This window comes from Pseudopodoces humilis, chromosome 8 (assembly GCF_049639895.1).
Source record: "Pseudopodoces humilis isolate 2021_Gansu_Grassland_sample_001 chromosome 8, ASM4963989v1, whole genome shotgun sequence".
Classification (NCBI taxonomy): Eukaryota; Metazoa; Chordata; class Aves; order Passeriformes; family Paridae; genus Pseudopodoces; species Pseudopodoces humilis.
In genome coordinates, this window is record NC_142207.1 from 23,166,609 (window position 1) to 23,187,429 (window position 20,821).

Below are 20,821 nucleotides of genomic sequence, written 5' to 3' on the forward strand. Positions count from 1 at the left end.
TGAAGGTCTGTACTGCACAGTAATGAGGGAGAGGGCTTGCAAAGGTCTCTGCAGGGGCCCTACATTGTCAGAATCCCTGGCACTACAGCCCAAACGGCTGCACCAGCAGAGATCCTCCAGGAGATTCCTCTGCAGCAAATGCTCAAGGAAGTTTCCTCCAGCCCAGCACAAGTGCATCATCTCTTTCAGCATTCAGGCCTTGAAGGGCAGAGGAACAGAATACACCAGTCAACTGCAAATGACAGCTTAGCTCCTGAGAAAAAGCAGGGACTATATAAGAGGAAAAAAAAAAAATCTGGAAAACTACAGGACATGCAGCCAGAGGCAATGAGGGGCAACAAGGCAGTTAGTTTTTCCAAGCTCCTTAAGCATGTTTGCTAACCCTTCTTTAAATGAGTGTCTGTAGAACTGCCAGTTGTTTTAAAACATCCCAGACTGCTTCCTCTACTGCAGAGTTTATTAATCCGTGCATCCTAGTGCAGCTCTCTGTAGAACACATGACTTTATTAAATGGCCAGGTAGTCATAAATGCATTTAAAACTCAGTACCAGTTATTTAAGACAAAAAGATCTGGCATCAAATTATACAAGTAACAATCAGTCTTGTGCTGCCATCCTATACAGAATACAAGTCTGGCACCTGCTCAGGGATATAAACATCATTCCACCTGTCATTTTACAACCATGTATTTGAAGTCTTCACAGAAATTCATGCATACTGCTCCCCTAAAAAGCAAAAAAAAGTCATTTCGGAAAGGGATAAACTTCTGATGATATCAGTCACACAGAAAATTAATCTCCTCTGAATAAATATAACCCCCAGGAAGATGAAAGCATGAGAAGAATATATACTTTTTTGCACTAGAAAATGCTGAGGTGCACAACTAGAAGCTTTTACTTAAGCATTTTCAGCTCAAGTTACCTTTCAGAAACCCATTTTATTCTCAGGAGATATTTCTCTCCAGTCATTCACTTTTCAAAGTCCTTTGCAACTTCAAGATTGCAGTAAAGCCGACTTTTATACCTTATTTCAGTAGCTCTCTCCCTTGTCCAAACTGTCACTTTCCCTGGAGACATCTGATAGTTTTAAATTTCCATGACATTTTATTAATAAAGAAATTAAAAAAAAAAATTCTCTTTTCAATGTGCAGACAGTTGACTTTGTAACACAAAACATCCTTGTGATAAACAATTCTTCTATTAAATCTTCCAGTTAATGAAGATCTTTCTCTCAAACTGGTTTACCTACTTGATCTGTGCTCAAGTTGTCCTTTGCTGAATAGCTGATAACACAATTTCTGTTAAAGACAGTTTTAAACACACTTACTGCCTTAAAAGACACAGCAGAATATGACTCCTGTGCTGGTATCACAAGCATGAAGTTTGGAAACATGAAACAGTTGGAAAGGTTCACTTAGTAAAATCCAATTTATCAATCTGATGCCAACTTTGCTTATGACACTCCACTCACAAATTCAGGGCAGCTAGCTCTCAGAATTGTATCTTGCAGTATTAGGCATTTTTCTTAAGCCTGGGTCATGCAGTCATAAAAATCCCCAGGAACTCTAGCTTTTTAAATATTCTTCTAATCCTGGCAGAGCTGACTGAAAACATGAACCCTAAAGGCTCAAAAACTAGAAGGGAATTAAAGAGAAACCAATTTCAATATTCTTCTAGATCTGAGATGATTTTTTGCAGGTTCAGAGCTGACAATGTTTAGGCAGGAACATTTATCTTCTCTCAGCCATGCACTTGATCAGGGTCTGGACAGCTGCTATGCTTTATCACTGTAAGAAACATAAGACTTAAACAAAACTCAAACAAAATCAAACCTAAATTCTAGTCCTCAAGTACTTCCTCCGGAACAAACCCTGAAAAATCAGGTGTATATTCGGTCATAGAGTCCAGGCACTGATTCTGGGTCAACCCTAGCTGTTGGTTTAATTTCTCTTTCCCTGGTGTGTACAGTCCATAAATCCATGAGAAGGCAAGTGTTTTGTCTTCCCCTGTGTTCCCACAACCTCCCCATTTTTACAAGGGCACATAGGACACGGAGTAATGACTTCAAACTGAAAGAGGGTAGTTTAGATTAGTTATAATCTAAACTACTTCACTATTAGAGTGATGAGGCACTGGCACAGGTTTCCCAGAGAATCTGTGGATGCTCCATCCCTGGAAGTATTCAAGGCCAGGTTGGCTGGGGCTCTGAGCAACCTGATCTGGGGGAAGGTGTCCCCAGGGGGTTGTAGCTAGATGACCTTTAAGGTCCCTTCCAATCCAAAACACTCTATGATAATATAATTCCTTTATTTTCCAAGACTAAGGAAGTCTCCCCATAACAAAACAGGATCTCCTTTTCCCTGGCCACAACTGTTCTCTGCACCCATGTCAGTCTGAAATCATCACAAACATTAATTAAATCAGCTCCTGAACTCCAGATGGACACTCATCAATTTTGCAAATTACAGCATTAATGCTCCCTTATCCCTGAAAAGCAGGAAGGTTAGGAATCGCTAGTTCATTTTAAAAAATACTTCTAAACAATACACAAATCAATTTTTTTGTTTAATCATGCTTCATTAGGTATGGCAATTAAGTGAGAGTCCTCAGTTATTGCAATTAATTCAGCTTATGCTAAATGGCCAATTCAATCATTAGGCCAAATTGTCAATTAAATGCCATATTATTATTTTTAAGTATTTATCAGTTCTTAGCTAACAAATGAATGAAGAAAACCCAGTTCAACTGTCAGCAGAAACACACTCATCTGCCATTGCAGTAGCCTTCTACTAGGAAAGCAACTAGAGTTCAGAGACATCATAAAACATCCTTACAAAGGAATGGGTATTAAGGACTTAGTTTCTTTACCAGGCAGTTTTCCGAACTGCATTTTGAATTACACTTTGAATCCAAAGGAAAAGTTCCATACCTACTTGCACTGCTTGTAGCATTAGGTGTATCTACATCAAAAGGACAAAACATTACTTAGGTACTAATGACTCCATTTCGGCTCTCCAAACAACCTGTAGGGACAGTACACAGGCTGATCTAATGCCTGCTCCTGGCATGAGGACATATCTTATCTAGATTATCTAAATAAATTATGAATTACAATAGAGAAATGGTTTTATCCCACACATTTTTTAGATACAAAGACTGTATGATTCTGAAGAATTTTAACAATTTTTAATGACTATTTAGACCGTAAACAATAATAAACAATAATTAAGTACCACTTCATCTGCTCTTTTGTTGACCTTCCAAAATCAAATAGACAGATGGACCAGGAAACCACAAAGTTAAATTACTTTTTTGAAGACATTCATCTGATTCCTTTAATGAACATGCTTATTTCAGGGCAAGCACAAATTTGGGGGGAAAACTTGAGAGAATGTGAAACTTTCACAAAAAAAAATCTCTTATTGCAACAACAACCCAAAACAAGATAGTATTGCCCCAACACTGAAATTATTAATAAATACTGTCTGCCTACCTTTTTCATTTCACGTCCTAATCAATGTTACATTGTAGCCCTAAAAAGGGCTTCTCACTTGTAGGATATCATAAATGTCATTTCTCTGCAATGCATTTTCCATTTTTAAACTACATACAGGCACTCGGAAATAAAAAAAGCACTACACACATTCATATAATTTATTATCAGTGATAAGCATTAGGCATTAACATCAGTATGCATTCTGGAAATAAATTCATATGGAATACCAGTTTGCCTTTTTTTAAATACTTAACTAGATTTCATACTATGTTCATAAAAGACATGAAAAGAAAGGACATCAGCTGAATTTCCTAAACCAAGTCACCCTAACAATTTACCCTAGAATACTGCAGAACACTGAAATAAATAACTGCAATTTCTCCAATGTAAAATGCAGAAAAATCATAATGAACTCACTGAAAGTAGAAGAGAAATCTAATCATAGAAAGCTGTGTGGAATAGCTATAGTCTATATAGAAAAAATAAGTTATATTTCAAAGTAATTGTTGTGTGAGAGAAATAGGAGCAAATAAATCGGTGCCCTAAAACTCTGTCAGTGAGTGAACTCATTTGGGAACTACAGCTGTTGCGCTTTAGAGATTTGGATTAAAATCCATCATTATCTTTCAGTTAATACTCTTTCATGGACCAATCAGCAGTCATATGGTGTTTACCAACCCTGGTCACTTAACCCACTTGAATGGCCTTTGTGCTATAATTTGTGCTTCAATACAATCAGATTACTTCTAATCTAAATGATTTGTGTCCTTTATGGGACAGATAAACACTAATCCCAAGGTTCCTAAAACACAGCAAGCCCAAAAAGGGCCAGTATGGCATCCATTATTTGCCATTTTAATACAGTATTTCATTCAAGTTGGGAAACACTTGATTTGATCATACCGACCCTGCCTTTTAGGCTCATTTCAAATTTCTTATACAAAGAAGAAAGATTTATAAGCAGACACCAGCACCCAGAAAAATCAGCAGCAGAGCAATCAATATACCAATACTAATAATACTTTTTGATCAGATTATTTCACAGGAAAAGTATTTAATTTTTAGAATAAAACTAAGCAAAGAGGAACACTTCAAAAATAATTTTCCAGTAAGGAGTTCCATGTTCTATCAAGGCTCACAGTCTCAGGGTATCAATTTTAAAAGTCTACCTCCCCAGAATGGTTTTCCAAGTATTCAGTATTTAAAGTGTCCTTAATAATTCCTGTTCTTCCGTTAATCTTGGGTGACACTTGGAAGCAGTTGTGCTCCAGGGCGAGTCTAGCATCTAATTACATTTAGCAGTAATATGCTTAGGCTCTGATCTCTCAAATGCTTCTGCACAGGTGGATCAGTAAGCATGCGACCATGTCCCTAGAAAAGGAGGGACCCACACATGTATGATTGGAGCTAAGTATATCAATATATCTGTACTCCAGAAAGTGCCAGAGTTGGGAATAAAAACAGTTGAATAGTTAAGTAATAACCTCACAGTGACAGCAAGTACACAAACAACTTTGTATATAAAGGTATTATCAGTGTCAGCATTATATAGTCACATATTTACCAACATATATTTATTTCTTATCTAGAAAAATGCCAACACCCTACAAAACATACCACTATGTAAAATAGAATGGATCATATTCAAAGTTAAGCCAGGATGACTTGGAACTGGATATAACATCCCTAAAGAAAAATTAAGATGCTGGATGATCTTTCTTAATAGCATCTGTAGCTATTAACTTGCCTGACTATGAAGTGTTTACTTGAAATACCTCAACACAAGTGCTTGTATTTCATATTAAGTAAAACTCTTTCTAGTTTAGGTCATTAACTAGGCAAAAGTTCACTTTCTTATGGTGCCCTCCTTCACAGGCAGGGCTGCTCTCAGTAGGTGACCTCAGCCTACCTCATGGTGATGAGTGAGCTCACTCACACACACATACACAAACACACACAAACACACACAGAATCAGGAACCACCACCACCACCACCAAAATTCTGGTTTAAAACAGTCACTTGCTGATACAGGGCATGAGGGGCATTGCACTATGAAATTTTCCATTCTGGCAGCAAGTACTTCCAGAATTATTCTGTGAATACCATGTATACTCCTTACTCTACTCTGAAAATGGCTCTTGTGATGTTCCTTGTATTTTGAGCAAGATCCCCATTATACAATACAAAACAGTGTCCTTGAAAGGTCCAGCAGAAACCACAGCTTGACTGAGATTTCCCAGAAGTTGCAACCATTTCAAAAGTGCTGGGAAAGCTTCTATAATTCACTTCTGAAATTATAACCTAACACACTACCCAAATACAGAGGACTGATCTAGCTTTCTAAGAGCAGCAATCTTTTTTTTCACTAATTTCTCAAACTCTACCACAACCTCAAAGTTGCATATTTTCTTGAATACTGTATTTATGTTTAACTGCAAACATGAAGTAAACACGAACTGCAATTGTAAACCAGCAAAGCACATTTTCTCTTTTACTGACATTTAAAAGGACTATATGAGAGTCCAAAAGCCATATGCAACAATGACTTGCACAGCCCACTTGCAGAATTAGAGCCACTGCGAGTGTTTAGAGGAGACTGGAAAAAAGGATTGTAAATTCTACAAATCCTTAATTAATCAATAAACACCTGCAAGCAGCAAAACATTTCTCTGTGAGAAACACAGAATTTATGTCAGAAATCATATCTCTCACCATGGGAGGAGGTAACAGCTTCACTTACAAACTCAGTAGCTCATATTTAAACTGAAAAGCTACTACACAGTTCTTGCAGGTTAATAGCAGCAAGTCCAAACTTCACAAGAAAGAAAAAAATAAGAAGAGAAAAAAAAAAAGAGAGAAAGCACGAGGGAAGAAGGAAAGGGAGATGTACTTAAAAAACTCTAAGGGCAAACCCCAGTCCTCAGATGCAAGGCAGGAAAGGTTCTGGCTTTTGTGGATCCAGAGAGATACGACCACAAGCTAAATAAGGAATGGTCACTTCCTGAAATATGTAGAAAATGGATGAAGATCACAACAGATTCAGTGCCAGAAACGTATCTGTAATGTTGCTTCACTCTTAGCAGAAAGTGGTAATTCTTTAACATTTACCATGCAGTTGAACAGTAGGGAAAAAAAAAAAAAGAAAAAAAGAAAGGAAAAAAAAACCAAAAAAAAAAAACCAAAAAAACCCCCTAGCTTTATTCTGCTCCTGTATTTCAGAGGGTTCCCCACAGTAATTACTGAAAGCTGCTGCCCCAAATAGAAATCAAATTGTTTCTGGAGATCCAAAGGCTGAAGGCAGTTCATTTCTTCGTTATCCTTGATTTTTTTTTTTCCCCTTTCCATTACAGAAGACATTCTTAAACCACTTAAACTATTAAAATCCACAATTAACTAATTTGAATTTACAGTATTGGAATTAAGAAAATCTGAACCCCTACATCAAAGATGCTGTAAAGACAAATATGTGAAATTAACAGAAGCACAACTAGAGAAACTTCAGGTGTAAGAGTAATACAGCAAAAATCACTTCTTCTAAAAACTTACCATCTGTAGGGTCAGAGTAGCCATTTGGAAAAAACCTCCCCAAAACTCCTTAGCTAAGAAAAACAGTTGGCCACTAAGGGTTTTACAGCCCATTATTTTAATTTTATCATACTGCAACATGATTTCTCTAGGATCAAGAAAAAGTTAGATTCCAAATATGTCAAATAACTACACTAAACTCAGTTTGTGCAAGAAGGATTACATCTGCATTTCTTACCTTACCTGCTATTTTTACGCTTTATGGAAGAGCTACATTCCCTCCTCGCTCTTATGAATTGTGTATGTGACAAGGAGGCAAACAACTGTAAGTCACAGCAACATGGACTGTTACATCCTTGCCAAAATAAGTGAGGAGACGCTTACAGCTTCTTCTTCTGCAGCACAATCATTCCCCTACCTCCAGGAAACCATTAAACAACTAGAGGTGTGAACTCACTGCAGCTTTCTGCTTCATTAAGCCATATATCATTTTTACATTGGAGTCATGAAGCTATAAATCATGTGAGACAGAATGAGAGCTAATTAAAGAGTCAGCTAAGCATAAAATTTTGCACTGTTGCGTATCAGAGAATTCCAAAATTTTCCTTATTTTTTATAATACATTGTAAAATATTAAAAGATGTTTCCAGAAGATAAGTATTTTCTCTAAGAGCTGAGCATTGCTACCTGAAAAACATCAATATTTCATTTCCTAGCAGGGAAGCCCCATGAAACCCTGACTCACCTTTTCTTTTTTCTTTTAATAACAGATCATTCTGCCTTGTATTGCAGTGCAGTCTCATATACAGTCTTTAAACTTACTTAACTCTTTTTCTAATTAGAATCAACTCCTGTGCTTCTGAAGCCAGAAAATTGACAACCCCGGAAATCTCTACATACACTAAGGCAAATCATTAATCAAATGTATCTAAATCTAGCCCTTAAACTTCAGTGCAAACACTTCAGTCTATTTACAGAATTCCTTTACCAATAAGGCAAGAGTCATTTGAGGAAAAAAAAAAATAAATCCATTTCCTGATACCAGCTTTCTCAGTCAATGCAATTATGTACGAAAAGCTTTTCTTTGAATGGCTAGAGGTAAATCTAATGCAGATATGTTAACTGAAATGTATGTATCTCATATACATATATATATATATATCTTAAAACCCAAGACGGTTTTAAGTATGCATATTGCTATGACACCAAGAGCATCCACTAGTAGGTGAGAAACTTTATCCCACCAAGGCCATATAAAACAGAGCACAAGGATGATCCCGTAAATCCAAGAGCTTTTTCTCTAAAAGATTTTTAATTGAGCAGATATATGCACATATATGTTCAAATCCTAGTCCTTCTTCACCTTCTTTTTAGTGATCTAATAATTGTAGCTACTAAAGCAATTCATCAAATGCAAGAGAATGAATCTCAGGGCAATAATTGCCAATATACATTTCTTTAAAAAAATATACATATTCATCAGTCGCAGTGTGTAACTGCAAGGAATAGCCAAGTGTTTATATAGTAGTCTTATACTCCATTTGCCCAACTGTGGTTTCCCACTAAATTCCTGAAAAAAAGGAAGAACAAATGTTTTTGCACTCTAAATTATACCCAAGTTTGACAATTGAGCTTTATTTTTAAAGAGCATTCTTCTTTTCTATTAAATAAAAAAAAGAGAAAAAAAAGGTGTGTGAATTTATTAAACTAAACTTCTATCTCAGGCTTCACTGACTGGAAAATGGGCCCAAAAGAATTTTTATTAAAAAGGGGGGCACCATCCATAAGGTGATTCATATTTTACTGGGATATTCCAAGAAACACTCTGAGTTGCTGGCCACTCTTGAAATTTGTTGCATTAGGCTGCAATTGGGAAGAGGGGCATGGGTCAAATACACAGCTAGGACAAATACCAAGTTCAACAAGCCAGCACAGGGGTCAAGCAATTAGACCAAAGACTAAGGCATTCCAGCCGCCTGAAGGGACAACAAAGAGGCAGCTACAGAGGATGCTCCAAAGCAACAGGGACCAGGCAGGGCTGCTTGCCACAGCTCATTCTCCTGCAACCTGAAAGACCTAAAGCAATCTCAAATAAGTCTTTAATTTTCACTGCTAATTCTGAAAAGCATTTGGCAGCACTTTGATAAGTGAATTAAGTTCTGCCTATGGCTTTATGGAAAAACATGAAATACAAATCCTAGTGACATGCATTTTAGAGAGATTCTGGCAATTCTTAAAAAGCAGCAGTGCTGAGTTTTTATAGCCCGTTTGGAAATTCAAGCTGAAATGCTCCTTTTAAACAACAAAGTACTTTTGTGGCCCAGAGCCAGCTACTTCAACCTTATAAGAAATTTAAAAATAAATGAGCTTTTTTCAACAAGTCATTGACATGAAAGGAATTTGAAGGTTCTCACAAGATGGAAGAAGCCATACAATAGTAGCAACAATAAATGACAGGAACAGATTCAAGAACATGTATGTATAGTAAAAAGATCCATAATCAGAAACATTCAAAACTTTTATTCAGTGTCACACAAAATGTGTTCTTCAGCTCTGTAAAAACATGAGCCACTCCATCATGTTGATATTACAAAGGCATTTATATGGGAGAAACATACAAAAGCAAACCTGCCAAGCCCCCATGCTCAGCATGAAACATGATGTTGGCTCCTAACTGCCTGTGACAATTTCCATTGTCATCACAACCACATAGCAAAACAGCCCTCTGATCAGCCTGGTGAGACAGGAAGCAGATGCGGTGCTGCACGTAAAGATTACAAACTCCACACGCTCCTGTCAGCCACAGGCTCCCTGCAGCCCATCTGTGTTGTGTCCTCTGAGGTTCAACACCAGTGTGTGCTTCCTCTGTTTTTAAGCATTTGCCAAATCAGGGTAGTATAAATCTTCCCCTCTGAACAAGAAGGAAGTTCTCTTATCCTTGCTTAAAATCTAGATGTTCAACTTAAAATAAAGAAAAAAAGTCAGATACTTTCTTCAAAAACTAGGATACAGAAACTTGATCAATATTCTAATTTACAGTTAAGAAGAAAGAAAGGTGAAAAGCTTCAGAGAACTACAAATGGCACATGAGAGATGTCCATGACATTCCTTCAATGGCACAGTTTTTCCAAATCTTTTACACCGCCACAACACGCTACCACCAAGTTATATGCAAAAATATTGGCTAATGCAAATTCACTGAAAGTGATAAGAATTACACCACACCTATTTTGTCAGCCTCTCACTGCCCCAACCTATTTGAGTTACATAATAAATTGTAACTATGATGGGGATAATTGATACTTAATAAATCTACCAAGTTAACAATATAATCAAATTATGAATGATGTTGATATTACTTCTGTCCAAATTCATTATTACTGATCATCAATGCAAATTTCTCTGATGCTGAAGTTTGTAAAGCTCCATTGTCCAGTTTCTTAAGCTGTTTTTGTAACATTCATGAGACTGGCAGACTAACCCACAAGCCAAGGGAAGACAGCAGAGGTTGCTTGAAATGTTTTTTTAAACCTACTTGAAAGGGGAAGAAAACGTCAGTGTAGGTGGCTGCTGCCTAGCCTTTCAGGTATATCACTTGCTCAAGAGCATCTGTCACCTGCCTGCAGTAGAGAAGGGGTCCCTGAGTGCAGTGGACTTAGCCTTATTTCAAACCTTGATGAGTAAAAGTCATAGAGAATCGTTAAGGTTAGAGAAGACCTTCAGGGTCATCAAGTCCAACCTTTGACCAAACATCACTGTGTCCATTAAGCACCAAACACCATGTCCAGTTGTTTCTTAAACACTTCCAAGGATGGTGACTCCATCACCTCTCGGGGCAGCCCATTCTAGTGCTTAACTACCCTTTCAGTGAAGAAATTCTCCCTGATGTCCAACCTGAACCTCTGCAGGCGCAGCTTGAGGCCATTTCCTCTCATCCCGTGTCACCTGTTACCTGGGAGAAGACACCGACTCCTACCTGGCTACGACCTCCCGACAGGCAGCTGTAGGGAGTGAAGGTGTCACCCTTGAGCCTTCTCTTCTCCAGGCTTAACGACCCCAGCTCTCTCAGCCACTCCTCATAGGATTTATTCTCTAAAGCTTCAGCAGTTTCAGACACTTTTAAAAGAAGAATGACTTTCATCTTTAAAATCTATTTGATACATTTACAGATAATATATATATTCATTGTCAGCGGCTTAATACTATATAGCACTTAATACTATATAGCACTAAATATCCCTACCCATATGTTAAAGTGCTTAATATTTTCACATTACTTACGGGACTGGGAGTGCCAGTAAACCATTTTAGCTGTAAAACCTAACATTAAGGTACTGCTGCTTCTGATGTCACCTGTCTAAAAGAATGTGAAGTTCTCCAGAGTACAATCTGACAATACCTGAGCAAGTACCAGTGAAACACAAAGCACATCAAGCCTCTAATGTTACTTCACATAGCACAAAATTTATTTCTTCAATCATTCCAGAAGCTCCAGAAGCCAGGCTCTAGTTTTAACAGTTTGAAAAGCACTCACTGATGAAAAATTAAAGATTTACTGTGATTCCTTACAGCAGAATAGCTTGTTTTTTAAAGAAACCCAACTAATAGGCTCTTTTAATTACAAGATCGTATTTTCCCTCCCCTCACAGACTGAAGATTTGTGAAGACAATCAGAGTCATGAGAACAGCTACCTCATGAAAAAAGCCACATTTGCTGCAGAAATTGTAAAAAAAATCACAGGAGACTGCAAGAGGAAAAGATTCTCTCACTCTTAAGGCACTTAGATGCTGCAGTGCAGAATCTATCTGCAGCCTGGGCTCCACCACAGAGCTGCTAGAAATGCTTGTCAAGTTGCTTAAATCACTCGCTACTAGCACACGACTTTCCTGGGAGCCTGAATGGAGAACTGCAGGCTGGAGTTTACAGAGCCGCTGCATTAGAGCTCAGGCTCTAACTGAGCATTGCTGAATGCTCCTGCTGCCTCTCAAGACAACAGTTCTGCTGTGAGCAAACCCTACATTGTTCCATGGTTCTGACGCACCAGACCCCAGGACTCAGCCCAGGCATGAACATTGCTGGAGACCCCTCTCTGTGCTGAAGTTTCCTCCTATGTCAGGAGAATGCTCTTTTATTTCTATCATGGAAGTGTTGCAAAGATTTTTTAAATTTATTTTACTACTGTTGAAGCACATATTATGCATGCTGTGCACAAAGTGTGGTGAGAAAAAACCAAAAGTTACTCTTGATTATGCCCACTAACAGACCCAGCTAAGGTTGTATTGCATTTCCTATTTTCACATTCTTAACTTTGCGAGTCTTCATCTCTCATAATGCTGTTTGAGGTTTAAAATATTGGTATTCTTATTCTCTGATCAACAAGGGATCAAGATAAGCATCAAACATGGTACTGACTATGCAGAGACCCCACAATCTACCAAATAAGCATCTGTCTGGCATAGACTGCACCTGCATTGCAGACAACAGACTGCAGAAAGACAAAGGCTGAATCTTTTCCATAACTTTTGATGCAGATTCATAAGGGCTTTTCTTAATAGTAACATATTAAATAATCTCCTTTTAACAGGCATGCACAGGCATTTGCAATTTCAGGTAAAGATTCACCATCCAGTTATTTGCAGTTGGCCAAAGGAAGAAAGATTATGCAATTACTTTTTTTGGTCATATGCAGTCATGCAAAGAAAGACTAGGTACTCCTCTGCTAGCTTTTATTAGCATTTTCATTATAAAATGCCATTAGGAGGCTCCTGCATCGTCTTTGAAAGTCTTGCTGCACAGGGCAGAGTAAGAACTTTGAGGGTGTTCACTTACCATCTTGCACAAATTCATCTTCTCTGGAATACACCTTGATAATGAGTCTTTATGTTCAATTGTTTGTTCCTGACTTTACTAGGAAAACAAGTTTCTTTTTAGTCAAAACTGTGATAGATACAATTGGACACTGTAAAGTGTAAACTATGATGACATAAAAATCACATTAAACTTTTTTCCTCATTTCCATTTTGAAGCAGACCATACTAATGTTGCCTGCCATATCACTGATCCTTAACCTAATCAATGTTTGAAATTTTATCAAATTATATTAGGACTAAGGAGACCTGATAGTCTACCATATCTAAATGGGATGTATTGAGAAGTGTCAAATTAAAATACAACAGCATGTGTTCTTAAATGAAATCTGCTCCCATGTTTAGTTTTCTGGTACCTGCACAAGTACATATAGAAAGAACAACAGTCATAACCAGTTATGTTATAAACTCATTAGATTTTACAAGTTCAGTAGTGCTGAGAAGTGTTAAAGATTTATTGGAGCACATCATCTGCTGGAATCAGCACTACACCAGTCCCCAGTAAACAACTCAAATAAGAACTACTTGGTTTGAGACCACACTGGCTGTACAATTGCAGCAGGTTGACTGCCATGATGTAACAAAAGCCTCATAAACCATAAATATACCATGACACAGAATAATAAACAGCAAAACAAAGAAAACTTTCTTTTTAAAGTCATAATATAATTCAAGCTTCAACTCAAATTAATTTTACTTTGCTCTCCTGACCTGAATGCTGCCATTTCAGTGGCTGCCCTTCAGCGCCTGTAGCAAGTCATTACACAGTCTTCCTTTACACACTTACCTTAGTCCTAAGGATCACCTTCCCTGCCACACAGGTGCAAGTAATGGATACTATAACAGAGCAGACTGGCTTTGAGTCTTGTGGTTTGCTTGCAAGAGGAGTCTGTGAGACATCTCTCAGTGTGAATCAGTGTGCTCCAGGAGACAAGATTAACCCACCTCACATGCAAAATGACTGACCAAGCTGCAGCTGTGCCCCAAGTTTGCCATACTTGCAGCACTGGCACATCTGCACCAAACAGTCTGCCAGCAGAAAGCAGAATAATGAAAAACTGCCTGGCATATTTCAGAATCACAGCATCTCACCAATACCACAACACATCAATCTGTCACATAGCAAAATCACCAGGTCTAGAAAACTGTGAACCAAGGATGCATAACTATTCAGGGCCTGCATTCTGCCACAAAGAAAGTGCATTTCATCTATTTGTAAACTGAAATCTATTTAATGCCATTTCTTTGTTCAATGCAATCTCACAACATTTTAAAACTCGTGAAACATTGTAATTGAAATTGAATGTAATTGAAAAAAATGTAGGTAGTGAGGTAAAAAGGACTTCAACTGTCTAAAGTTGCTTCTTGTACTCATGTCTAGCTAGTGCTCCCTCTTAAATTCCTTACTATAAATGTTTAATAGCCAAAAAAAGCAGCTGTCAATAAATTAAGTTTTATTGAGTAATTTCACTGAGGAATGAAGCAGTAAGAGTGTTTTCCTAACAGCTTCATTTGCTCATATTCAAACATTCATCAATAATGTAAACAGCACAATTCTAACATGCCTCATTGTGTATTGGCATCACCTGTCATTACAAGAGCCGTCTGGTAGTTCAGCAGCAGCAAATTGTTAAGGTACCAATATTGATAAGCAACAGACTGGGGCTGCACTGATATAGTTAGATTGGTTTACAAGGCTTCTATTTCTACAAGCCTTGGAAGCTCAGGTTGTCTAATGAATTTTTAACATGTCAATTAATATGTTTATAGAAAGCAATGTCTGCTTTAGCTAATATATAAGAGAATCACAGTTGCATGCAAAATGTACAATCTGTTAAGGCTCTAAGCTTCACATTTGAGAAATTCAAAACAATTATTGCACATAATCTGAGGAGATCAATCACTTAGGAAGGAAACAAAATGTGTAAGTTAATCACTCTGGGAAATATTAGGGCAATTTCATAGAATTTGATGTATTGCAGGGCATCAGAAAAAAAGGCTTTATTTGTGGCAAACAGAGTAAGACCCTCACTTCCTAGCACAAAAATATAACTTATACCGGAACAAATTACCAAATTTCTTTTTTTTTTTTACCAACATACTACTGATAACATAAATTAAACAGTGCTTACTTGATAATATTCAGTGCTCTCACTGAATGCAACTGTGTTAGAATACTAGCTACTCTTTGGGAGCACTTTCTCCAACAACACAGAATGACGTCAAACGCCTGCACAGTGCAGAGACAATTTTTGCCATTATTACCCTGCTTGCTTTGTGCATTACACAAAGTCAGAAAACATATTAGTTTTGTGGAAAAACATTTTTAAAAATCTCTAGGACACAAGTTTTCAAAATTTTTTAGATATTTAGATATTTTTTAATATTTTAGATAGTTTTTAAAATATTTGCCTTTGTTAAATAATGAAAACCATAAACTTCCTATTGTAAGATTATGAATGCTCTGTGAAACTGCAGTAAATAGACAAATTTTACATTTGAAAAGAACCTGTACCTTTTTCATGTGTGGACAAAATAACAATAGAAAGTAGCCCTTCAATCAATATTTGAGCTGCATCTGTAGTTACGCAAGCAGAGTTTGTGGTGAAAAATCTAGTAGCCTATGCAGCCAGAGGAATGTCACAGTCACACAGGACAGTGAAGTTCCTGTAATTCCTTCAACTCTCTGTACATTCATCAGCCTGAGGATAAAATATTCAAACGCATTCCATGGATCTGGGGAAGTTCCCCCTTTGTTAACTGGGGTATTATGGCATTTAACATCTGCCTGTACCTTCACTGCATCAGGGGTTACTGAGGATCACATAAGATACCATATTCACAGCTGTTTCTTGATGGGTGACATATATTAAGTACTACAATTTTCTGAATGCAATGCAAAACTTACAGAACCAAAATATTTATCTGTTGCAAGTTGTCATTCAAGGAATTCCAAAGGGCTTAAGGCATATTACAAAGTAAGAGCAGAATTTCAGAAAGCAAGCTATTCAGACTGCAAAGTCATCTTTTCTTCCCATTAACTACAGATGACCTGAGCTTTGCAGTGCATTTCAGTACTCTAGAGAGCACCTTGCACTCCAGTTCTGTACTCTGTTACATCCCAACACAGCCTGATGAATGCTTTGAGATTTGAGACTACCACAACTATACCATATGCTCATTTTGAAAATAACAGGAATGCCCCGTTTCATAAATTCTCAAACTCAGAGAGAAAATATTCTCAAACCACAATCCCTTGTGATAACCTGAAGAGAAAAACCTGCACAAACTGTAAAGTATTTGTTATGTTTTATGCAGTAATCCTCATCGCTGTTCAAAATCTTAGGACTTCCAGAGCTAATTAACTAACAAGTCTACACTCCCCCAAAAGATTATCTTCCATAAGGCCTTCTGCTGCTTTTATACTGACTTATCCCTGAGCAACTGTACTCGAGGAGAAGATAACCTCTCTACTAAAACTTAGCTAAGGAATTCCAAAAGATTTTTAAAAAAACAAAAAAAATGCAGACAGCGAAGAACAGTCAGTTAAGAGAAATTGGTGCTAGTGTGAGTACACTGATCCCTTGTGAGAGAGTGTGCAGTGCAGAGGGAGCACAGGAGGGATAGACAGATCCCATTAGTACAGGAAGAAGCAAGTCAGCACAGCATCTTGACACCTGCTGATTTTTGTTAGTATTTTTAGGTTTAACCAAGCATCCGTTATATAATTCACTGGGAAAAAATATATAAGACCTTGATAACTTAGTGAAAATATCCTGTAAAGAGGATAGTATCCTCTCTAATTTCTTACTACCTTATGGATTGTTAAGCCAAACAATTGAAAAAAAAAAAAAAAGGAGTTATTAATGTAATCAGTGTCATAACTCCTGGTTTAGCTTCCACCTTTGGATTTCACACAAGCATATCAATTTTCATCCACTGGAAAAGGTATGAGGCACAAAAACCACATTTGGCAAGACCAAACACCAGAAAAAAAATTGCAACTATAGAGGAATGCCCTAAAAACAAAACAGAAGAAAACCACTGTCCCTCCCCCTAATCTACTACCAATCTACTGACCTGGTAAATTTAAAGGAGTAGCAAGATTACTGGTTTGGAAAAAAAGCAGCAGCATAACCTGCTCACAGCAGTCCAGTGTCAGATCTGGACTACAAAAAGAGACACCTTTTCTTCGTTTTCAGAACAGCAGTAACCGGGCAGAGGGTGGATGCATCCACTGGAGAGCACAATGCTGCCACGAGAGGCAGAAGCTTCGAAGAGCACGTTCTCCCTGAATCCACCAGCCTGGCCGTCCCACCAGTACCGTGCTACTGCCTCTCCTCCTGGACCTGCAGCAGCAGCGCTTCATCCACACCTGCTGCAATCACACGGATGCATCCCCAGTGACTTCAGCGTTTTACACTACTGTTTCATGTTACATTTCGTGCCGATCAAAAAATACAGGTTCTTGACAAAAAGAGGACTTCTTCTGCATCCCATTTTTATACTTTCTCCAAGGAAGCACTAAAGCAATAGCAGAGAGTATGGAAATAAAATTATCATCTCCCTCCTCCCATAAGTAGTACTTAGCTGCAGTTAAATTGTATTCTGAAGATTTATTGAAACTTCTGGGGACTCACAGTGCCACACTTCTCTAACTTTTCCATTTATAGATTTCCCACTCAAGCTTAAGAATACAGATCTAATGCCAAGCTCACAACCTTTGAAACCCATGAAGAGAGTTCCCAAGTTTGATCGGGAGTCAAAAGCAAGAAAACATACCTAAGCCTTCAGATATGCATGAATATTCTGACAATTCCTCTGAAAGAAGAGCATTTCTTGCTTGTAGCTGCAGAAAATACAATCTTGTACCTAACTCTCCTCCGCATATTTTGAAACAGTGTCACCAGGACATTAACGTTTTAAACATACCATCATCGTCCACGGGCTTGCGATGCCAAGCACTTACACTCACCACGCGTAATTAGCTCATCAGGGATGACTCCTTCATGGGTGTTAATTCCTCTGTTGAAGAAATTTAACTTTCCCGAAGTCGTCGGGATTTAAAAAACAAGAAAGCCGAGGTGTGCTCATGCAGCTACTTCTTTTAAAAAAGTCACTCCGTGTGCCACGAAAGCAACGCTCGGTCCAGCCTCTGAGCCGGGAACAGGAGCCCCACACCTTCCCCACGTAACAAAAATCGTTACGCAAATCCCAGGCGCTGCCGAAGCCCCTGACCTATTTAGAGACGCGCTTTATCCTTTCTGCAAACAAGCGATGCTGCGGAGCCGCCGATAAGCCCCGGCAGCCCGCACCCCGCCCGGGCAGGAGGACACCCCGGGGACCCCGCAACCTGCGGCTCCGGCCGGCAAACTTTGCCGGGCGGAGCGGGCGGGCTGGTCCGCGGCTCGGGCTCTGGAGGCGCATCCCCTGCTCGCCCCGCGCCGTGACATTGAGCAAGGTCCCCGCCGGTACCCCCGCGCCCCGGGCGCCGCCCGCCGCTCACCTCAGCAGCCGCCCGGACGGAGGGAGTGCGGGAGGCAGCGCGGCCCCGGCGGGCGGGCGCCGCAGCCCCGCTCCTGCCGGACCGAGGCGAACACGGCGCAACTCCGCCAGAGCCCCGCAGCTCTCCCGACGCGTCCGTCTCTGTCTTTCTGTCTATCGGTCTCTCCGTCCGCCCGTCCGTGCCCGGCCCCCGCCCCGCCCGCGGGCTCAGGTGGGGCGGGGGCCGGGGTCGACTCGCGGGCGGAGCCTGCGCGCTCGCGCCGGGGGCGGGGCGGTCCCGGCACCTGTGGCGGCGGCGGCCGGGCCCGTGAGGGGAGCGGCGGCCGCGTCCGGGAGGGAGAGCAGAGAGCCGGAGCCTCCGGCTGAGGCGAGGGGGCTGGAGGGGATCTCCGCCAGCTCAGCGGGTCTGCTTGTCCCGGGTGAGCCCAGCGCCGGCCGGCTGCAGTCACCTGTATGTGCCCCGGAGCCGCTGGGGCTTGGCGTGCCACAGGCAGCGCAGCCTCGTCCTAGGGGCAGCAGCCGTGAGGAACAATCCCCCAAACACTCAGCTGCAGCAGCTCCTGCTTTCCTTACTCCTTCAGCTTCTGGTCGTCAGGGGTTGCTCTTCGTTCCCTAAATTCACACAAACCTGTAGCCAGCCTCCCAGCCCGCCGGCTTTGCCAGCCCACCTGTGAGCACTTCAAAACAATAGCCACTGCTCCTCGGCTCTGTTCCGTAAAATGTCAAAGTGTGTCCTAAATATAAACATTACACTAGAAAACATCAGGGTTTTTTAAGTACTAAAGTGAAAAATAATAATGATAATGGTAGAAGCATCAAATACAATGCACACTTAAGTGTAAGAAATTTTACAGCATTTTTATAATTGGAGTTAGCTTTTATAGTTCCAACACTGCTCCTAGAGAATGTGATGTAAAGAAGGGGAATCCTACAGTATTTAATTTGCTATTCTTCTGCAGGAAGGAAAACAGGAACATTTAACACTGGATGAAAACTTTTTGCTGAACTTTAATTTTAGCTTTTGGAGAAGAGCAGTGATACTTAATACTATTAAGAATTGCATCATACCTTGTTTACAGTTTTATATTCAGTAAGTTCTTTTAGCATTCGGGACAGGAAATTCTGAGAGTTTGAATTAATCATCCCATAAAAACATGAATATAACCCTTCTTCTGGTGTTTTACCCACCACAAACTTCTTTCTCAGAAGAAATCTGAACTTTAAAGCATACCTAAGCCCTTATGAAAGATTTTACTGGTCTCCTACAGAGAGAAAGAGCAGCTGAAAACAGGACACTGGTTATTTTCCCCAGAAGTCCTGAGTTTGTCTGATTCTGTAACAGCAGAATAGATGGTGTAGTAAGAAAAATCCACTACTGAAACTGGGAATGTTGGACCAGTGGTAGAGGAATTTTGAATGCACACATCTGCTTCAGCAGCAAACAACACCAACAAAGATACCCAGAGAGGGTTTGGGATCAATCAGACAATAAATTGATCAAATTGCCTGCTTGAAAAGGCATATATATGTATGATTGTGCATTAGCAATATCCAAAACGTTCATATTTTATTATCTTTTGTCTATCTTTTAGCCCTTTTCAAGACAAACTTGCAGTAAACTAGCACAACAGTCTCCAAAACACATTCAGAAACCTCAAAATATCTCTGACTGGACAAAAACTCAGCAACTTTCTCTTCATATCCAGCTTTCAAGTCGTATTGTAAAGAACTAAGAATGTTCCGTCCAGGAAGTATTATTTTTTACTTATGTAAGCAGCTGTTGTAGTTGGCACAGAGATGTTTTTCAGTCTCAAATAGAAAGGTGATCTGCAAATGACCATGCACCGTACTTGCTGTTAATATGAAAATGTACAAGAACCCCTATGAATACTATAAAATTGTTCAGAACCAGTATGTTTCTGTTCAGTGGCTCATGATTAAAAAAAAAAAAGTATCTCAGTGAATTCTAATCATCAGCTTCCTGCAGAGAGATGTAATGGGGGGTGATAATTTGGTTTCAAGCACTTGATGCAAAAGCATGTCTTGGATCTGTCTTTGAAAGGCCTATTCTCATGAGAAACAGCAAAATTTAACTCACAATTGGACACATGTTTTTGATGCAATTCACAGCTGTCTTCCACTGCACAACTCACCATTCTTTACTCCAGTTCCCTATCAAATCCTGTGGTCTATAAGACTGTGTAAAAGTGAGGGGTGGAAAATTTTAAATGTCCTGTGATCTGTATTATCGTGTCATATTTCATCTCTATAAATGCTGAAAGCACACTAAAAGTTATAAAATTACAGAATAGTTGTAGAATATCAAAGCAACTTCAAAAATGATGTGAGTAACAGTAAGACCATTTAGCCTGGGAGATCTTATAAAGAGATAACAGGTCTGTAAATTCAGAGGAACCTATTGGAAAG

General features: G+C 39.3%; 1 protein-coding gene across 3 annotated transcripts in view; it reads right to left on the reverse strand.

Moving 5' to 3' along the window:
• ZNF385B (zinc finger protein 385B) overlaps nucleotides 1-18,562 on the reverse strand; it is a 152,670-nt gene extending 134,108 nt beyond the window's left edge. For 2 of the 3 annotated variants that reach the window (XM_014249208.2, XM_014249206.2), the window contains exon 1: nucleotides 18,396-18,562. The gene's annotated coding sequence lies outside the window, so the exon portion shown is untranslated. Of the gene's footprint in view, nucleotides 1-17,821; nucleotides 17,841-18,395 lie in introns of those variants that run through there. The other variant, XM_088059138.1, reaches the window with a different exon arrangement.
• Nucleotides 18,563-20,821: the final 2,259 nt, after the last annotated feature.